Source organism: Haemaphysalis longicornis, unplaced genomic scaffold, assembly GCF_048455015.1.
Source record: "Haemaphysalis longicornis isolate Haplotype H1 unplaced genomic scaffold, Haemaphysalis longicornis Haplotype H1 scaffold_14, whole genome shotgun sequence".
Lineage (NCBI taxonomy): Eukaryota > Metazoa > Arthropoda > Arachnida > Ixodida > Ixodidae > Haemaphysalis > Haemaphysalis longicornis.
The window spans coordinates 33,225,766-33,244,827 of NW_027526245.1; positions in this window are offsets into that span (position 1 = coordinate 33,225,766).

Sequence of the window (19,062 nt, forward strand, 5' to 3'; positions counted from 1 at the left end):
TTCTGTGTGAATCCTGGCCATAGCCACAGAATTGTACATTTTTGCGAAATTTTGGTGGGGTGTCATGTCGCTGCCAAATGAAAATGGTGAATTGGACGGACAGGACGATCACTGGTCAACCCACATGTTGGGCTTGGAAACAAGTAAGTGGAAGGTGAGGCCAACATCAAATTTAACAGCCATGAATACCAGTCAGTTATTTTTAAATGTAAACCCAGCCGTGCTCCCACAACATTGATGCAAGTGACAAGGAAAAGGAGGCTGTTGCAGCCAATTGGAATTTTCATGAGGAGTTAGCGGCAGCGGCTACACGCAGCAAATGCGAATTCTGTTGCCTGGTCTGGCAGCCAACATTAAAAAATGGAAAGGGGATGGTGTAACCACCAATGTGAGTACGGCTCGGAATTTTGGCGTTTAGCAAAGTTAGCTAATCCAATGTATTTTACGATGTCAGTGACCACATTGCTGGCAGAATGTTTAGTGACCAATTGTTTTTAAACCTTGCCACCGGCACTAATTGTGCAGGTGTTTAAACAGCGTGACGTTTTCCAGCCGTTCAAGTGTTGACACGCCGTTATGCAGGGGTGCGACAGCTGCGCATGTTGCGCAGTTTTGATACAAACTCGTTTTCTTGCGCCAGGCTGCTCCAAAAGCTTGAAAATTGCAAAAATTGCGCCAAACTGCTCCGAAAGAGTATGAGAGCCAAGGATTTTAACGCTCCCGTCAATTTCAATAGGGGAAAATGCTTACTGACAGCATAATTTTCCAGCACCTTGAAGGTGATGCCGTTTGTAAAGGTTTAATTTTGATTGATCATTCAAAATTGTCCACGGGATAGTTTTTTCGAAAGTCACAATGTCGGGTTGCACGTTATATTGTGCGAATTTAAGTTTTCCCATATGAAGTTGCAAGTTGATTTTAAAACAGCAATTTTGGGAGCGCCGCGTCTCCAGAACAACATTACTGGGCGCCGCCATCTTGGTGCGGGGAAGATTGGAAAACATGGTCGTTGGGCGAAGCAATTTTTCGTGGTTCAGGCAGAGTGCTCTTCGCCGATTTCTACCGCGGTTTTGGTTATGGGGGTGGCCGGGTTTACATTTAGTCGTTTGACCTATTGCGGGAAGTTACGCTACTTGAAAGACGGGGGATCAAAAATAACGGGGTACTGCCGTGTTTCGGCCTTGAGTGTGAGGCGCGGTGCGTGCTTGAAGTGAAATTTGGGACTCATTGCGGCGTTATAAAAAGCTTAATTATTGTTGGTATTGACAGTGAACTCGCGAGCGGCAGGAGTGGGACGATAGACACTGAAGAAGTGGTGGCGCAGGCTGCATCACCGCCAAATGTTCAACCAGTTTCCGATAACAGGAAGGGCTATTATCCCACGCTAGTAATAATGGTTCATCTATCTGAATTGAAATTTAATGCCAAAACATACCAATACTCTAATTACGATCGGAGTGAACGCCCACCTTGGGGCTTGAAATGGGAGGGCTGGTGGGGTGCGACGACTGTCACCTCGCTTTGCGCAACTTTTGCCGTGGCTCTCAGTTGTGCGTAACGCCAAGTCTGGGATTACAAAAAATTGGGCCCATCTCCCCGCAAGGGGGACTCGAGTAAATGCGTCGCATAGGGGGTGGGGGTATTGCGTTAACGTTTAGTGTTTGGGGAGTTGGTGGTAGTGAATGCGTTGTATCAGCAGCTTCTTGACGTAGTTTGAATGAGTCAAGGATATAAGGCGCGTTCGTAGCCCTCCATTCTGTGTCGGCTTTGTGGCGCAGTGGGTAGAGCACCATGTACATTGCGTTCCGCCCGCAGGGTCGTGGGATCGAAACCAGGCGCAGGTAAGTATTATTTTTTTTATATAGTGTAGGGGGAGGGTTGCGGGCTACGATGGACAACTAGAACTAGACAACTAGAACATCGTGAGTTAAAGAAATGCTCTGCATTTAAAATAATTTCGGCATTCGCGGGATAATAAAAATTCCTTAAAATTGCTGAATTTTTCATTTCGATATTTTCAATGGAAGTCCGTGTTATCTATGCATAGAGCCCAAGAATGTAAAAATGTAGAAGAGTTTGGTGTTGGGCGTGTTGGTACATACTTGGAGAACGGTGAAAACCAGCCTTAAAGACGCGAACACGAGAGAGAGCAGACACACCCAGCGTGTGTGTCTGCTCTCTCTCGTGTTCGCGTCTTTAAGGCTGGTTTTCACCGTTATCCATGTAAAAATGGTTTGAAAAAGGTAGTGTAGCAGGGTGTCTAGCGACCGGGAAAACCGGGAAAAGTCAGGGAATTTTTAGCCACCGGGAAAAGTCAGGAAATTGTCAGGGAATTTTTGAATCAAGTAATGCCAGTCAGGGAAAACCACTTTGGGGCCTGGCCAAACAGTTTTAGAATAGGGGAAACCAGTCGAACGCAACGCGAACGCAAACCGAACGCAACACGTTCGCGCGCGACGAAAGCGTGAACAGCATGAAACGTTTTCTGGTTTTCCTGCAAGGGAAATCGCGGCGCGTACGCCCGAGGCGCGCTGACGCCGCCGCGGAAACCACCCGCACCAACGTTTATAAACGTTGACCCGCACGGTGCGTGCCGAGCGGTAGGCGGTGGCAACATGGCGGCAGCACCGGCCGCGGAGTAGTGTGGTAGCTCCAACGGCCGCTTCTAACCGCTCTTTAAAATGCTACTCAAGGCACAAACGCACTCGCTTGTGCAGGAAAGGAGCCACCGCAGGCACAAAATCGTCGGCGCGGCCGTGGAAATACCGCGCACGAATCGCGTGCAAGAACTCGCCCTGCGGTTCACGCACCTGCTTTGGTTGCTGTGGGCATTTGCGGCAGAGGGACGTCTAGGTGGTGCCCAAATCGCACGCAAAACGGGCCTTTTTTTCCAGCGAATTTTAAAAGGAAGCGTTTTTTGGGGGCTAATCTTGAAAGAACTTCCTTATGACATCAGGAGCCAGAATTACATAATCAAAAAGGAACATGGTTTAGCGCGAACCCAGTGAACCGCATGGGGTGTTTTCTACTCGCGAAAACGCGCCGCCCACGTCACAGGCGCGCTGACGCTGCCGCGGAACTACCCGCACGCTGCGCGTGGTGCTGCCGGCAGCGGCAACATGGCAGCGGTATCGACCGCGAAGTGGTGACGGGAGCTCGAGCGACCGCTTCTAAGCGCTCTCTAAAATGCCGCAGAAGGTACGCACGAAGTTGCTTGTGAGGTAAAGGAGCTTATAATGTTGGCGAAAACGGTACAATAAAACATCATCCGCGCCGCTACTGAAAGGGCCCATGCAATACCTGCCGGGGTGGTAAGCCTTAACATGTCTGGCGGAGCCAGCCGGCTGCCTCGAGAGCTTCGAAACTGCCGCCATGGGGCGCGCGGCTCCCCATTGGCGCAAGTCGTCAGGCTCCTCCCACTGCCGCGCGCGCGAATCGTCGACGCGGGCGTCAAAAAATCGCACGCGCAACGCGCACGCGCAACGCGCACGCGCAACGCACCATGCGGTTCACGTTGCATGTCAAGCCAGGACAATCAAGAAAAAAAGCAAAAGGTGCTTGCTGAAGCGCAACTTGGAGTTTCTATCCCGCAAGATGAAATAAACTCTGAAGCCGTAACTGAAGGCAAGCAAACCTCAAACTGAACAAACTGTAATTAATCAAAGTGCATTTTGAGAATTAGGGCACTTGCTGCAAATATGTTTTTCCGTATGATAGAATGTCTTTTCTCTACGCTTTTTATATGCTTCACGGACCGTTTCCACAAAATGGCGCGTGTTGTATTGGTCAGGGAATTTCAACTAAAATGGTCATGGAAAACCTGGAAAAGTCAGGGAAATTGAATTAGGCAATTTGCTAGACACCCTGTGTAGTTCGTTCTTTGATATTCAGGTAGAAAAAAACTTTATGAAAGGCTATTCCTGTGTTATGTACGTTCAAAACCGATAAAAAGCACACTCCCACACCCCCCCCCCCCGAGTGGCCAAAAATTTGATTTTTTAGGCTCCTAAGGTGACATAATAAATATCGTTCTGCTCCAAATCAAGGTTCTTCTGCTCCTAAATCAAAATTTCGCTGCTCCAAAAGCGGCCCCCAAATCTGGTTCAGCTGTCTCAGCCCTGCTTATGTTGTAAATAGGCAACTTAGCCAGTGCAGAATGACTGCTATCCTGAGGTATGAAACCTGCTTCACGTAGTATACCCTAGCAAAAATTCTGATAGAAACTTGTATTAGTCTTATACATTTTTGTATTAGGTGTATAAGACATGTATTAGTCTTATACAAACTTGTATCAGTTTTATGAGTTTCATATACAAGTTGTATTAGTCTAATACAAATACACCTATTAGTTTGTATTAGTTTACAAATACTAATAGATCTGATAGACCTGAGTCTAATACGAACTAATAGACGTGTAGGTTTTAATAAAAACTAATACAAATGGACCCGCAAAGTGCGATTTCCTGAATTTTTATTTTTTCTGGAAAATCAGAAGCCAAAGAAGGTTGAAATGATCGCCCTTGAGCAATATTGTTTATTTGGTATATTATTATGAAGCGTTTTGTTCACTAACAAATCTCCGTAAATCTCCAACCAAATTCTTATGCAAAATAGGTCAATTTTTTTTTTCATTTTCGCTCCTAAAAAATGCGCTACTTAATGATGGGAGCTGGGAGTGCTGCGCCAGCGATAAGCCACCTTACCTGACCTAGCGTAACTAAATAAGCTACGCCTTTATTTAGTGACGCTAACCTGACCTAAAGGACCTTGATCGGCGTTTAAAGCAGATGATGGGACTTTAACCTGACCGTACCTGCGAGGCTGCAAGAAGAGCAGCAAGAAATCTAACTAAGCCGAAAAAACTGCAACGAAGTCAAGCCAAGCCATGCCAATGGTCTTCGTTGGGTAGCCAAGATGGCGACGGTATCAAAGTGCGGCTGGCGTGTGTGTACGTTCGGGAAGAAAACGGTTAGAAGGAAGCGGCTTCTAGCGTTATTTCACATCAGACGCGTGTGCATCGCGTCATCTAGAAGTGTTGGAGATGTGTCTAACGCCCGTTTAACTTTGGCAAGTATGAACCAGGCCGCAGCGCGATCCATCATGGACCCGTCACCTCGCGGCTCCGGACATCTTTGCTCTGTCTGCTATGCTGACATCAAACGCCTGACATCGAAGAAAGCGTGTGCATCACGTCATCCAGAAGTGTTGGCGATGTGTCTAGCGCCCGCCGAACATTGAAAAATGTGATCCGGGCCGCCGCCCGACCCATCTTTGACCGGTCACCTCGCCGCTTCGGACTCCTTTGTTCATTCTAAACGCAATGCCTCACGAAGAAGAGACTCCATTCGAATCGCGTTTTGCAGAAGGGTGAATGCCGTTTTGAAGTTGCATCGAAATGGGAATGGTGTTCAATCGGCCATTAATGCGCTCGATATGTACCTACGGCTGGACCGTACAGGTTCGACGAGCTTTTCTGATTGCATGCCTGCTGCAGCTATTTTGTGGATTCGCATTGCAATTTATTCATTCGTTCTTAATCAGGTTACGAACTGATGTAACATTAAATTATTCAGCCAGATTTCTGTCAGCCAGAGGAATTTGCCTGTGTACCCTGATAATAAAATGTGTTGCCATGTTTCATTGCTTTGTTCGAACTTGCACTGGTTCTGATAGAACTAGTACACTCTGGTAGACCTCTCAGACTAATACAGTCTGATAGACCTAACAGACTAATACACACTGATAGACCTAATAGACTAATACAGACTAATAGACCTAATAGACTAATACAGACTGATAGGACTAATAGGCTGATACAAACTGATAGACCTAATAGACTAATACAGACTGATAGGTCTATTAGTGGCAATAAGCATATACGTGGATTAGAATTTGTATCAGAATTTTTGCTAGGGATAGCGAGACACGGCCGAAAGCCTGCACGACATTCATCCAATATATTGAAATGGGCAAAGGTGGGGATAAAGCGCAGGATTAATTAGTTCTGCAGCGCGAGCTTCCGCTATATGCTTTCCGAGCTGCAGGTCACCGATACACCTTGGGGCCTGCCTAAGTCAGCGTGATCCAAATATGATTTCACTTCGCCCTGTAATGTGCGCGTGCTGCTCTGAGTGTATGCGCGCCTCCGCTATGTAACCATGCTACACGTGCGCGTGGTGCTGCCCAGTTTTCAGCTCAAGAAGAGTTTACATATCAGTGCCTGCCCTCAAAACTTCAGTGCTCCCCGCACGGGGCACCTTGAGTATTCATGGTGACGGTACTGGCGATACCGCGGACCCCGAGCCCCCCAACACAAGCTGTGACCTACCGTGGTGATGTGTTTTAACGTGAAGGGTAGAAACCTCTAACGGTGGCCATCGGAGCCTTGGTCAAGCTCCGGCCGATGGGCTCCCTGCCTGGTAGACAGGCAGGGAGCTCCGGGACCACTTTGACTACCAGGGTAACGTCAAAGGAGAAAGTACCCCCGTCTCCCTGCTTTTATACATACTCTATGATATTTTCTCAAACCCCCCCCCTCCAATGATCGGCCTCCTAAAAGAGGCCGCACCGAAGTACTTGCTAATGAGAAGGCAGAACATTTCTATAAACATCTTGTAGTTCATTCCACAGGGGACACCCCTGTTGGCAAGAAGTCAGTCATTCTTTTGGCTAAATGCATTGAGTCGGTTGTCGGCTCAGACTATGATGCTAAGAAGCTTTCATCCGGTGACCTACTTGTCCAAGTAAAAAGAAAAAATCAAAGCGAAAACCTCCTGAAACACCACGTTGGCTGACCTGGCTGTTACTGTGACTCCACATAGAACTCTCAACTCCTCTCAAGGTGTAACCTCAGAAAAGGAATTACAGTCCGAGACAGAGGTGGAACTTCTTCAGGCGCTTCAACCTCAAGGAGTAACTTCTGTTAAACGAATTGTAATCCGTAGAGCAAATGAAGAAATCCCAACAAAGCATCTTGTCCTAACATCTGACTTCACAACCCCACCCGAAAAGGTCAAAGTGGGCTTCCTAAGCTTCAATGCACGACCATATGTCCCTAATCCCAGGCGATGCTTTAAATGCCAACGATACGGCCATGGAACTCTATCATGTCGAGGAAAGCTGACTTGTCCTAAATGTTCAGTCTGACCATTCGTCGGATGACTGTCCAAACAGCAGAGTCAAGTGCCCGAATTGCAGTGGCCCCCACGCTGCTTATTCGCGAACCTGCCCAAAATTCAAAGCAGAAAAAGAAATTCTACAAATGAAAGTAACAGAAAACATCACCTTTGCTGAGGCACGCCAAAAGCACAAGCTGCTTTCGGCTACATCTTATGCAGACGCTGCCCGCCGGGGGCTGGGGCGGCGTTTGGTCAGCACAGCGACACAGTGCAGCCTTGCTGCTGATGTGTTGCTGTCCCAGCCCCCAGCTGAGCAGCCACCTGCTGCCTCTGCAACACCTGTAGAGGCTGCGGGGGCCCCGTCTCTTGCCGGACTGCCTTTGGTAGTCAAGCGGTGTCAGCTAGCTATATGCAACACCTCTCAGGCGAATGAGCAACAATCAAGTGGCCTAAACAAAGCTTGGGAGTAGTGGGCTAGCTGGTGTTTAACTGCAAACCTTTCAGCTTGTAGCACGCTGCAATCGTCTTGAGGCCAGCAATGTTTAGGACTCGCCCAGTGTGGCGACTCCAGCAAATGTGGCGATTGGAATCGCCGCTGGGAGCTCTGCCGCTCTCACTGTTTCCTCTTCACCTGCCCTAGGGACACCTGACGGCAGGGAGATGGAGACGGGAGGGCCCACAGCAGCGCCCATCCTAGCTCCACCGCCTGCCCCGCCCGCGGCGCAGGCAAAGAACACCCGACAGGGTACCAAGTCAAGGGGGCCCAGTCCACTGTGCACCCCCTTGCCTTCAGATGACGACATGGACGGCGAGCCCTTCCGGCTTCCATCCCAGCGGAAGGAACGGGCTGCGACGTCCAGGTCAGTAGAGAAGGCCAGAAAACCCCTTCCAAGAGTCCAAGCCCCAAAAGACCCTACATAAATAGTCACACTCCAGTAGCTCCGAACACATCATAATGGGAAGAGAAAATATTGTTCAATGGAACTGCAGAGGCCTTCTGAATAATCTTGACGATGTATATGAGATTCTGCATGCCAATCAGCCAAGTGTAATGTGTGTTCAGGAAAGACACCTGAATTCCAAGAACACAAATTTCTTGAACAGTTACTTGATATACAGAAAGGACAGGGATGGCTGCACGCACTCTTCTGTGGGTGTGGCCATAATTGCCCGGAAATCCTTAGCATGCCACCCTGTCACTCTGAACACTGTCCTTGAGGCTTTGGCAATTCGAACAATAATAATTAATAGGTTGATAACGGTATGCTTCATATACATTCCTCCTGATGTTGCACTTTCAAGCTCTGACTTCGAGGCACTGGTTGACCAGCTGCCCGAACCATAAATTCTTACAGGTGACCTTAATGCTCACAACTCTCTTTGGGGCTCTTCTCGCACGGATGCCCGAGGTCGCCTGATAGAGAAATTTCTTACATCTTCAGGAGCATGCCTTTTCAACAGTAAACAGCCTACATACCATAACATAGGACACAACACATACTCATATCTTGACTTGGCGATTGGCTCTGCAGTTCTCTTAGGTCTTCTCGACCCCGCACGGGGCACCTTGAGTATTCATGGTGACGGTGTTGGCGACACCGCGGACCCCGAGCCCCCAACATAAACTGTAACCTACCGTGGTGATGTGTTTAAAGGTGAAGGGTAGAAGCCTCAAACGGTGGCCGTCGGAGCCCAGGTCAAGCTCCGGCGGATGGGCTCCCTGTCTGTTTACCAGGCAGGGAGCTCTGGGACCTCTCAGGCTATCAGGGTAAGGTTTGAGAAGAAAGTACCCCCGTCCCCTGCTTCTATACTATGATGTATGGCATTCTCTTAACCCCCCTCAAACGTGATCGGTCCTTGAAAAGGGGCCGCACCGAAGTATCTTTTCCTTCGTTGCCATCTTTGACATTTCCTGAACCAGATAATTTTTCTCGATTTCTTGTCATGGAATCCATCAATCCAACCCACCCTCTTGCATCTCAGTCAGTCTTCTTGATTGCCTAAAAAACTTGTGCTCCTTTTCTACAGGAATCGACACGCCGTTTAAAGTAATATTCGACAACAAACTAACATTTCTTCCTCATCTGAAAATGCTTAAACAAAAATGCCTAAAAACTATGAATATCCTTAAAGTCGTCTCCCACCAATCGTACGGTGCAGACAAGCAGCTACTCCTGCGTCTTTATACTGCACTGGTAGGATCTCGCTTGGACTACGGCAGCGTCGTATATGGGTCTGCAACGAAAACGGCACTTAAAATGCTTGATCCAGTTCTGCATTTGGGGCTTCGCCTTGCTTGTGGCGCCTTTCGCACCAGCCCTGTCGAAAGCCTCTATGCAGAGTGCCACAAATGGTCCCTGTATCACCAGAGGATATACACTGATCTATTGTATGCCTCTAAAATCATGTCTCTGACAAATGATCCTCTTAACTCGACCATTCATGATGCATCCTCACAGCAGCTCTTTTTAAACCGTCCATCTATTCCCATGCCGTTCCCTCTCAGAGTGAGAGCAGAAGCTTCTGAGCTAGCAGTGTCATTCTCATATATCCACAAGACACCGATCATTGATTTTATTACACCATGGCAGGCCAGGGATGTTTCCTATGACCTGTCTTTTGTGCAGTTCGACAAAAACCGGGCACCAAGGGAAGCTATTATGCAGCATTTCCTCTTCCTGCAGGATAAGTACCAGTGTGCAGAGTTTTACTCCGACGCATCAAAGACAGCTGATGCTGTGTCTTGTGCTGCCCATGGACTGAACTTTAACATGGCAAAAAGAATGAACTCACACAACAGCATTTTTACAGCTGAAGCACACGGCATTTTACTTATTTTAGACCACATTGTCCAACATCAAATTCCAAAGTCCATAGTTTTTACAGATTCTCTTAGTGTTGTACGTGCACTTTTGTTCAGAAAACGCTCAAAAAATTATGTAATCAATCTTGTTTTTAAGGCCCTTATGGCGGCATACGCATCAAGTCTTGAAATAACAATATGTTGGGTTCCTGGCCATTGTGGAATAGCCGGGAATGAAACCGCAGATGAAATGGCCACTGCTGCTACACTCTTGAATTCAGTGGGCATAGCAACACTGCCGTACACAGATATGAAGCCACACATCAGACACCAGCTTCACAACACATGGCAAACACACTGGAGTGAACAGAGAGATAACAAGTTACACGTAATAAAACCAGAATTGGGACCATATGCTACTGACTCGCACAACAGACACATTGAAGTTACCTTAGCTAGGTTGCGGGTAAGCCACACACATGTAACACACTCACACCTGCTCACTAGCTCTCCAAGACCTGTGTGTAGCAGGTGTGGGGAGGGCCTATCCGTAGTCCACATCCTAATAACATGCAAGGCACTCGACACAACAAGACACAGACACTTCAAGGAACTATACAGACAACACTTTCCGTTACACCCTTCCTTGTTTTTGGGTGACAATGCCATGGTCTCTGTGCAACGCGTTTTTAAATATTTGTCAGACGTTAAGTTTTTAAACCTCATTTCCTATCATCCGTAATCAAAACTGGCCCTATACACCAGCCATCACCATTGCCGTTGATTGATTTTACTGCTGTTATTTTGGCTTTAGTAGCCACTATTTTCTTTTACATACTTTTGTTTGGCGCTCTTTGCCCCAGGTGGCCTTGCGCCAAAAAACTCCAACCATCATCATCATCTTCTTGATTGCCAAGTATTTTGAAGCCATAATAGGAAAATCATATAAGTGCAAAAAACAAAGGTCTGGTGAACTACTAATCGAGGTAAATGACAAGCAGCAGTCCACGAAGCTTCTAGCTCAGACTAGACTGGCTGATCTCGACATCAGGGCCACACCCCATCGGAGCCTCAACAGCTCGCAAGGTGTGATATCCGAGACGGATCTCTTGAACGAAACGGATGCGGATCTCCTTGCCGGCTTGAAGGATCAGGGCGTCACTGCCGTGAGACGCATCACTATCCTCAGAGACGACAAGGAGATTCCCACCAAATACATTATCTTGACTTTCAACCGCGCAGTTCTTCCACAATACATAAATGCAGGTTTTATCCGTTGCTCCATCCGTCCCTACATCCCGAACCCGCGGCGCTGTTTTAAGTGCCAGCGGTTCGGGCATGGGACAAACTCTTGCCGTGGCCGAACGACGTGTGCAAAATGCGCGGCGCACGATCATCCGACTGACAACTGTCCATCCGACACCCTCTGTTGTGTGGACTGCGGCGGTCCGCATGCAGCGTACTCCCGCAAGTGTGAAAAATTAAAACTGGAAAAAAAGATAATCAACATAAAGGTAACTGAGAACATCACCTTCCCAGAGGCGCGAAAGAGGTTCGCCTCTTTCCCCCTGGGGAGGTACGCCGACGCAGCTCGCCGGGGGGCGGAGCGGCGTCTCGTTTCCACAGGGACCCAGTTCAACGAGTCTGACCTGGTCCCTCCCCCACCCCCCCTGGGTTGCCTCTGGCAGCCCAACCCGCCATCACGCCGCTTGCTGAGGCAGCAGCGGTTGTGGTGGCAACCTCTTCCGTCGGGACCGGTGCCGCTCCCGCCTCCGTCTCCCCATCCTCCAGTGCGTTGGAGGGTACCGAGGTGATGGACACCACGGGCCCCGCACCGGTTCCCACCGCCACCGCACCGCCCGTGCCACCTCTGGCGCACCGGACGCCCTCGGCGGTGGCGGCTCAAACGAAGGGCTCCCGAGGGGGGCCAAGTCCGGGGGGCCCGGTCCGTCGGGCACCCCTCGGACATCCGACGACGACATGGATGTCGGGCCGTTCCTGCTTGCAACGCAGCGCAAGGAACGCGTCCCGACGCCAAAGCCTCCCGACAAGCCAAAAAAGGCGAGAGTCACAGCCCCGAAAGACGACACATAAGCAAACACACACACTCCAGTAGCTCTCACACTAAATAATGGGAAGAGAAAACATAATTCAATGGAACTGTAGAGGCCCTCTTAAAAATCTTGACGATGTATACGAACTACTGCATGCTAATCAGCCAAGTGTAATGTGTGTTCAGGAAACACATTTGAATTCCAAGCACACAAATTTCTTGAATAGTTACATGGTCTTCAGAAAGGACAGGGATGGCTGCACACACTCTTCTGGCGGTGTGGCCATAATTGCCCGGAAATCCTTAGCCTGCCACCCTGTCACTCTGAACACTATCCTTGAGGCTGTAGCAATACGCTTGATAATATTTAATAGGTTGATAACGGTATGCTCCATATACATTCCTCCTGATGTTTCACTTTTAAGCTCTGACTTCGAGGCGCTGGTTGACCAGCTGCCCGAACCATACATCCTGACAGGCGACCTTAATGCTCACAACACTCTTTGGGGCTCTTCTCGCACGGATGCCCGAGGTCGCCTTATAGAGAAATTCCTTACATCTTGAGGAGCATGCCTTTTCAACAATAAACAGCCTACATACCATAGCATAGGACACAACACATACTCATGTCTTGACTTGGCGATTGGCTCCGCAGTTCTCTTTCCTCTCCTCGAGTGGGCTGTGGGCACTGACCCATACGGTAGTGACCACATCCCCACCTCACTCACGTACATAGGTAAAGGCCCATGCAGTCCATCTTTCCATAATAGGTTCAATGAAGCACGAGCCAACTGGAATACATTTACAGAGACATCCAAACTACACCACACATCCATAGGACACCTACACGTCGAAGAAGCTACCCAACTCCTCACGGCGCACATCCTCGACGCCGCCGAAAAGTCTATTCCCCACGCCTCTGGTGCCCCGCGCAACCAGAGGAGGCCGTGGTGGAATGAGGACTGTAGGCGGGCGCGAGATGCCCAGAACAAGGCGTGGGGTGTCCTTCGCCGGTACCCCACGTCACATAACCTCATTTCTTTTAAACGGGCAAAGGCTTTTGGGAAGCGAGTGCGTCGTGAGGCGAAAAGGGAGAGTTGGCGCACCTTCCTCACTTCTATCAACTCATACACTGACACACACAAAGTCTGGACACGAATACGAAAACTAAAAGGACAACAGACACACAGCCTGCCCCTGGTTTGTACAACAGGGGACACACTGGAAGACCAGGCTAACACACTTGCACAACACTTCGAACACGTGTCCAGTTCAGCACACTACACCAACACTTTCATTAAACACAAAGCATCATGTGAGAAGTCCTTGCGAGACACTAATAAGTCGAACTCATCCTATAACACCCCCGCACGGGGCACCTTGAGTAATCTTGGTGACGGTACTGGCGATACCGTGGACCTCGAGCCCCCCAACATAAGCTGTGTCCTACCGTGGTGATGCGTTTTTAAGGTGAAGGGTAGAAAGCTCTAACGGTGGCCGTCGGAGCCTTGGTCAAGCTCCGGCCGATGGGCTCCCTGCCTGTCTACCAGGCAGGGAGCTCCGGGACCGCTTTGACTGCCAGGGTAAGGTCAAAGAAGAAAGTACCCCAGTCTCCCTGCTTTCCAATGTATCATATGGCATTTTCAAACCCCCCCCTCCAAACGTGATCGGTCCCTGAAAAGGGGCCGCACCGAAGTATCTTTTCCTCCTTTGTCTTCGATCTCCATTCCAAAGCCCAATAATTTCTCGCGCTTCCTGGTAATGGAATTCCTAAATAAATCAAAACCCGTCACTTCCCAGTCTGTCTTTCTCATTTCCAAGTTTCTTGAAAGCCTTGTAGGCAAATCGTACAACGCTAAAAAGCTCACAACCGGAGAAGTCCTAATTGAAGTCCAAAACAAACAACAGTCCTGTAACCTCTTGAAGCAAACGCGCATGGTCGATGTCGACATCAAGATCACGCCCCATCGCAGTCTGAATAGCTGCCAGGGCGTCATCTCTGATAGAGATCTAATAAATGAGACTGAAGCAGATCTGCTTGACGGCCTTCGCGATCAGGGCGTGACAGCAGTGCGGCGAATCACGATACGCCGAAACGACCAAATAATAGCTACTAAACACATAATCTTGACATTTGACCGCTCAACACTTCCTGAGTCGGTCAGCGCAGGTTTCCTGAGATGTCCGGTCCGACCCTACGTGCCGAACCCACGCCGCTGCTACAAGTGTCAGCGGTTTGGACATGGCACTAATGCTTGTCGTGGTCGACTAACATGCGCCAAGTGTGCACAACATGATCATGCATCTGACAACTGCCCATCGCAAACCCTCATCTGTGCTAACTGCAAGGGAACCCACGGGGCCTACTCTAGAACATGCGAGAAATTCAAACAGGAGGAGGAGATCATCAAGGTTAAAGTGACTGAAAATCTTACCTTCCCAGAGGCGCGAAAGAGGTTCGCCTCTTTCCCCCTGGGGAGGTATGCCGACGCAGCTCGCCGGGGGGTGGAGCGGCGTCTAGTTTCGGCGGGGACCCAGTACCGCGAGTCGGACCTGGTCCCGCCCCCGCCCCCCCCCTGGGCTGCCTCTGGCCGCCCAACCCGCCACCACGCCGTTTGCTGAGGCAGCAGCGGTTGTGGTAGCAAACTCTTCCGTCGGGACCGGTGCCGCTCCCGTCCGTGCCTCCCCATCGTTTAGTGAGTTGGAGTGTGCCATGGACACCACGAGCCCCGCACCGGCTCCCACCGCCACCGCACCGCCCGTGCCACTTCTGGTGCCTCCGACACCACCGGCGGTGGCGGCTCAAACGAAGGGCCCCCGAAGGGGGGCCAAGAGCGGGGGGCCCGGTTCGACGGGCACACCCAGGACATCGGACGACGAGATGGATGTCGTGCCCTTCTTGCCTGCAACGCAGCGCAAGGAGCGGCCTCCGACGTCCAAGCCTTCAGATAGGCCGCCCAAAAAGCCCAATCCAAGAGTCACAGCCCCGAAAGACGACACATAAACATACACACTCCAGTAGCTCTCACGCTAAATAATGGGAAGAGAAAATATTGTTCAATGGAACTGCAGAGGCCTTCTGAATAATCTTGACGACGTGTATGAGATTCTGCATACCAATCAGCCAAGTGTAATGTGTGTTCAGGAAACACATTTGAATTCTAAACACACAAATTTCTTGTATAGTTACCTGGTATACAGGAAAGACAGGGATGGCTGCACACACTCTTCTGGCGGTGTGGCCATAATCGTCCGGAAATCCTTAGCATGCCACCCTGTCACCTTGAACACTATCCTTGAGGCTGTAGTAATAGGCTTAATAATATTTAATAGGTTAATAACGGTATGCTCCATATACATTCCTCCTGATGTTTCACTTACGAGCTCCGACTTCGAGGCGCTGGTTGACCAGCTGCCCGAACCATACATCCTTACAGGCGACCTTAATGCTCACAACTCTCTTTGGGGCTCTTCCAGAACGGATGCCCGAGGTCGCCTGATAGAAAAATTCCTTACATCTTCTGGAGCATGCCTTTTCAACAATAAACAGCCTACATACCATAACATAGGTCACAACACATACTCATGTCTTGACTTGGCTATTGGCTCCGCAGTTCTCTTTCCTCTTGTCCCCCGCACGGGGCACCTTGAGCAATCTTGGTGACGGTACTGGCGATACCGTGGACCCCGAGCCCCCAAACATAAGGTGGGTCCAACCGTGGCGATGTGTTTATAGGTGGAGGGTTAGAAACCACGAACGGTGGCCGTCGGAGCCCAGGTCAAGCTCCGGCGGATGGGCTCCCTGTCTGTCTACCAGGCAGGGAGCTCCGGGACCTCTTTGGCTACCAGGGTATGGTCAAAGAAGAAAGTACCCCAGTCTCCCTGCTTTTATACTATGCTATATGGCATTTTCAAACCCCCCCCCAAACGTGATCGGTCCCTGAAAAGGGGCCGCACCGAAGTATCTTTTCCCCAATTGCCATCTTTAACATTTCCTGAACCGGATAATTTTTCTCGATTTCTTGTGATGGAATCGCTCAATCCAACCCACCCTAACCATCGACGGCGCGCAAATCACACCGACTGAACAGATTCGGATCCTGGGCCTGTTACTCAGGGGAGACGGAAAAGCCTCGGCCGCCGTCACCAAGATCAAGCACTCGACTGAACAGATCGCAAGTATGATACGTAGACTTGCGAACCGCAACCGCGGTCTGAAAGAAGAAGACGCACTGCGGCTAGTGCAGGCGTTCGTCGTGTCCCGCGTTACCTACTCCGCCCCGTACCTCCGGCTAACGAAGGCGGACAAGGAAGCGCTGGACACGGCGATGCGTAAAGCCACCAAGATAGCCATGGGTCTGCCAATGTACTCGTCAACGAAAAGATTGATCGAAATGGGCACCCTCAACACCACGGACGAACTCATCGAAGCACACTTGTCCAACCAGAGAGTTCGTCTGAGCAGGACAGAACACGGAAGAGCCGTCCTACACAATATAGGATGGCAGGTTGAACCACAGACGGAAGAGGCACCACTCCCTCAGAGATGGCGTGACTCCATCACAACAAAACCGTTACCGCGCAACATGACAGTGGAACGGCACGAAGGCAGGCGGACGGCGCGGGCCAAAGCCCTGGCCCGGAAGCTGGAGGAGGACCCCCAGGTCCGGTACGTGGACGCCTCACTCCCAAAACACGGAACAAAGGCCGTGGTGGCCGTAACGGACATCGACGAGCTGAAGACCTGCGCGTCGGTGAAGACTACGGACCCCACCGTTGCAGAAGAGGTAGCCATAGCGCTGGCCCTAGCCATGCCGGAGGTCAGCACGGTGGTTACCGACTCCAAGAAAGCGTACGCAAGCTATCGGAAGGGGATCGTCTCCTCTGCGGCAGCAACTATACTCGAGAGACATCCCACAACACCGGGACGAGTCACCGAGCTCGTGTGAGTCCCGGCTCACTCGCTCGTGGAAGGCAACGTCACCGCCGACCACTATGCCCGAGAACTAGCCATCCGGGCCGAGGAAGAGCAACCACACCCCGTCACGAGTTATAAGGAGATCGTCCGCCTATACAAATAAAGTAGAACGAGGCTTCCAAAGCCACACAAGCAATGAGCAGACGGCAGCAGACGATATTGCGCCGCTTACAAGCAGGGTCGCTCGCACACCCGGCGCTTCTGCACAAAATGTACCCTGCAGAACACGACAACACATGTCCATTCTGCCGGGGAGACGGCACTCTCGCGCACATTATTAGGGAGTGCAAAAAACTCAAAGACACCCCCCTACACCCTTCCTCCCTCCCCCATATCCAACCCGCTCGAGTGATGGGAGACCTTACTTTCCAGCTCTGACCTCACCATTCAGCAACAGCTGGTGGCTCGAGGAGAAGAATTACTGGACACCTATGGGTCCCGCGAATAGGGAACCACCCCATCTGGTGCCTGCGCGCACCATTCTTTATTTGAAGCTCCGTTAAAGTTGTTCACTCACTCACTCACTCTAGCATCTCAGTCAGTCTTCTTGATCGCCAAGTATCTTGAAGCCATAGTAGGAAAATCATATAAGTGCAAAAAACAAAGGTCTGGTGAACTCCTCATCGAAATAAATGACAAGCAGCAGTCCACGAAGCTTCTAGCTCAGACTAGACTGGCTGATCTAGACATCAGGGTCACACCCCATCGGAGCCTCAACAGCTCCCAGGGTGTGATATCCGAGACAGATCTTTTGAACGAAACGGATGCGGATCTCCTTGCCGGCTTGAAGGATCACGGCGTCACTGCCGTGAGACGCATCACTATCCGCAGAGACGACAAGGAGATTCCCACCAAGCACATTATCTAGACTTTCGACCGCGCAGTTCTTCCGCAACACATCAATGGAGGTTTTATCCGTTGCTCCATCTGTCCGTACATCCCGAATCCGCGGCGCTGTTTTAAGTGCGAGCGGTTCGGGCACGGTACAACCTCTTGCCGTGGCCGAACGACGTGTGCGAAATGCGCGGCGCACGATCATCCGACTGACAACTGTCCATCCGAAACCGTCACTTGTGTGAACTGCGGCGGTCCGCATGCAGCGTATTCCCGCAAGTGCGAAAAATTTCAAATGGAAAAAAAGATAATTAACATCAAGGTCACGGAGAACATCACCTTCGCAGAGGCGCGAAAGAGGTTCGCCTCTTTCCCTCTGGGGAGGTACGCCGATGCCGCTCGTCGGGGGGCGGAGCGGCGTCTGGTGTCCACAGGGACCCAGTTCAGCGAGTTTGACCTGGTCCCTGGCCCGCCCCCCCCTTGGTTGCCTCTGGCAGCCCAACCCGCGACCACGCCGCTTGCTGAGGCAGCAGCGGTTGTGGTGCAAACGTCTTCCGTCGGGACCGGTGCCGCTCCCGCCTCTGTCTCCCCGTCCTCCAGTGCGTTGGAGGGTACCGAGGTGATGGACACCAGGGGCCCCGCACCGGTTCCCACCGCCACCGCACCGCCCGTGCCACCTCTGGCGCCCCGGACGCCCTCGGCGGTGGCGGCTCAAACGAAGGGCTCCCGAGGGGGGCCAAGTCCGGGGGGCCCGGTCCTTCGGGCACCCCTCGGACATCCGACGACGACATGAATGTCGGGCCGTTCCTGCTTGCAACGCAGCGCAAGGAACGCGTCCCGACGCCAAAGCCTCCCGACAAGCCAAAAAAGGCGAGAGTCACAGCCCCGAAAGACGACACATAAACACACACACTCCAGTAGCTCTCACACTAAATAATGGGAAGAGAAAACATAATTCAATGGAACTGTAGAGGCCTTCTTAAAAATCTTGACCATGTATACGAATGTCACGTCAATTCATCATGCGGATTGGACACACAGAAAAAATGGTTTAATCGATGGCGACGGTATTAGAGCACAAGACAAAACGGTAAAGAGTCATGGAAGCGTTCTGGCGGTTTGAGTTCGCGTTTAAATCTTCGAGTGTGACGTAGCCTCACGTTACAGTCGATGCGTCTCGTCACGTCGCGTAGAGGCTTGCAGGACGTGGGCCCAGCCGACGCTGCCAACAGCCAAGGGAGCGTAGCCCTAGTTGCAATGTGGAACTGGCGTCGCA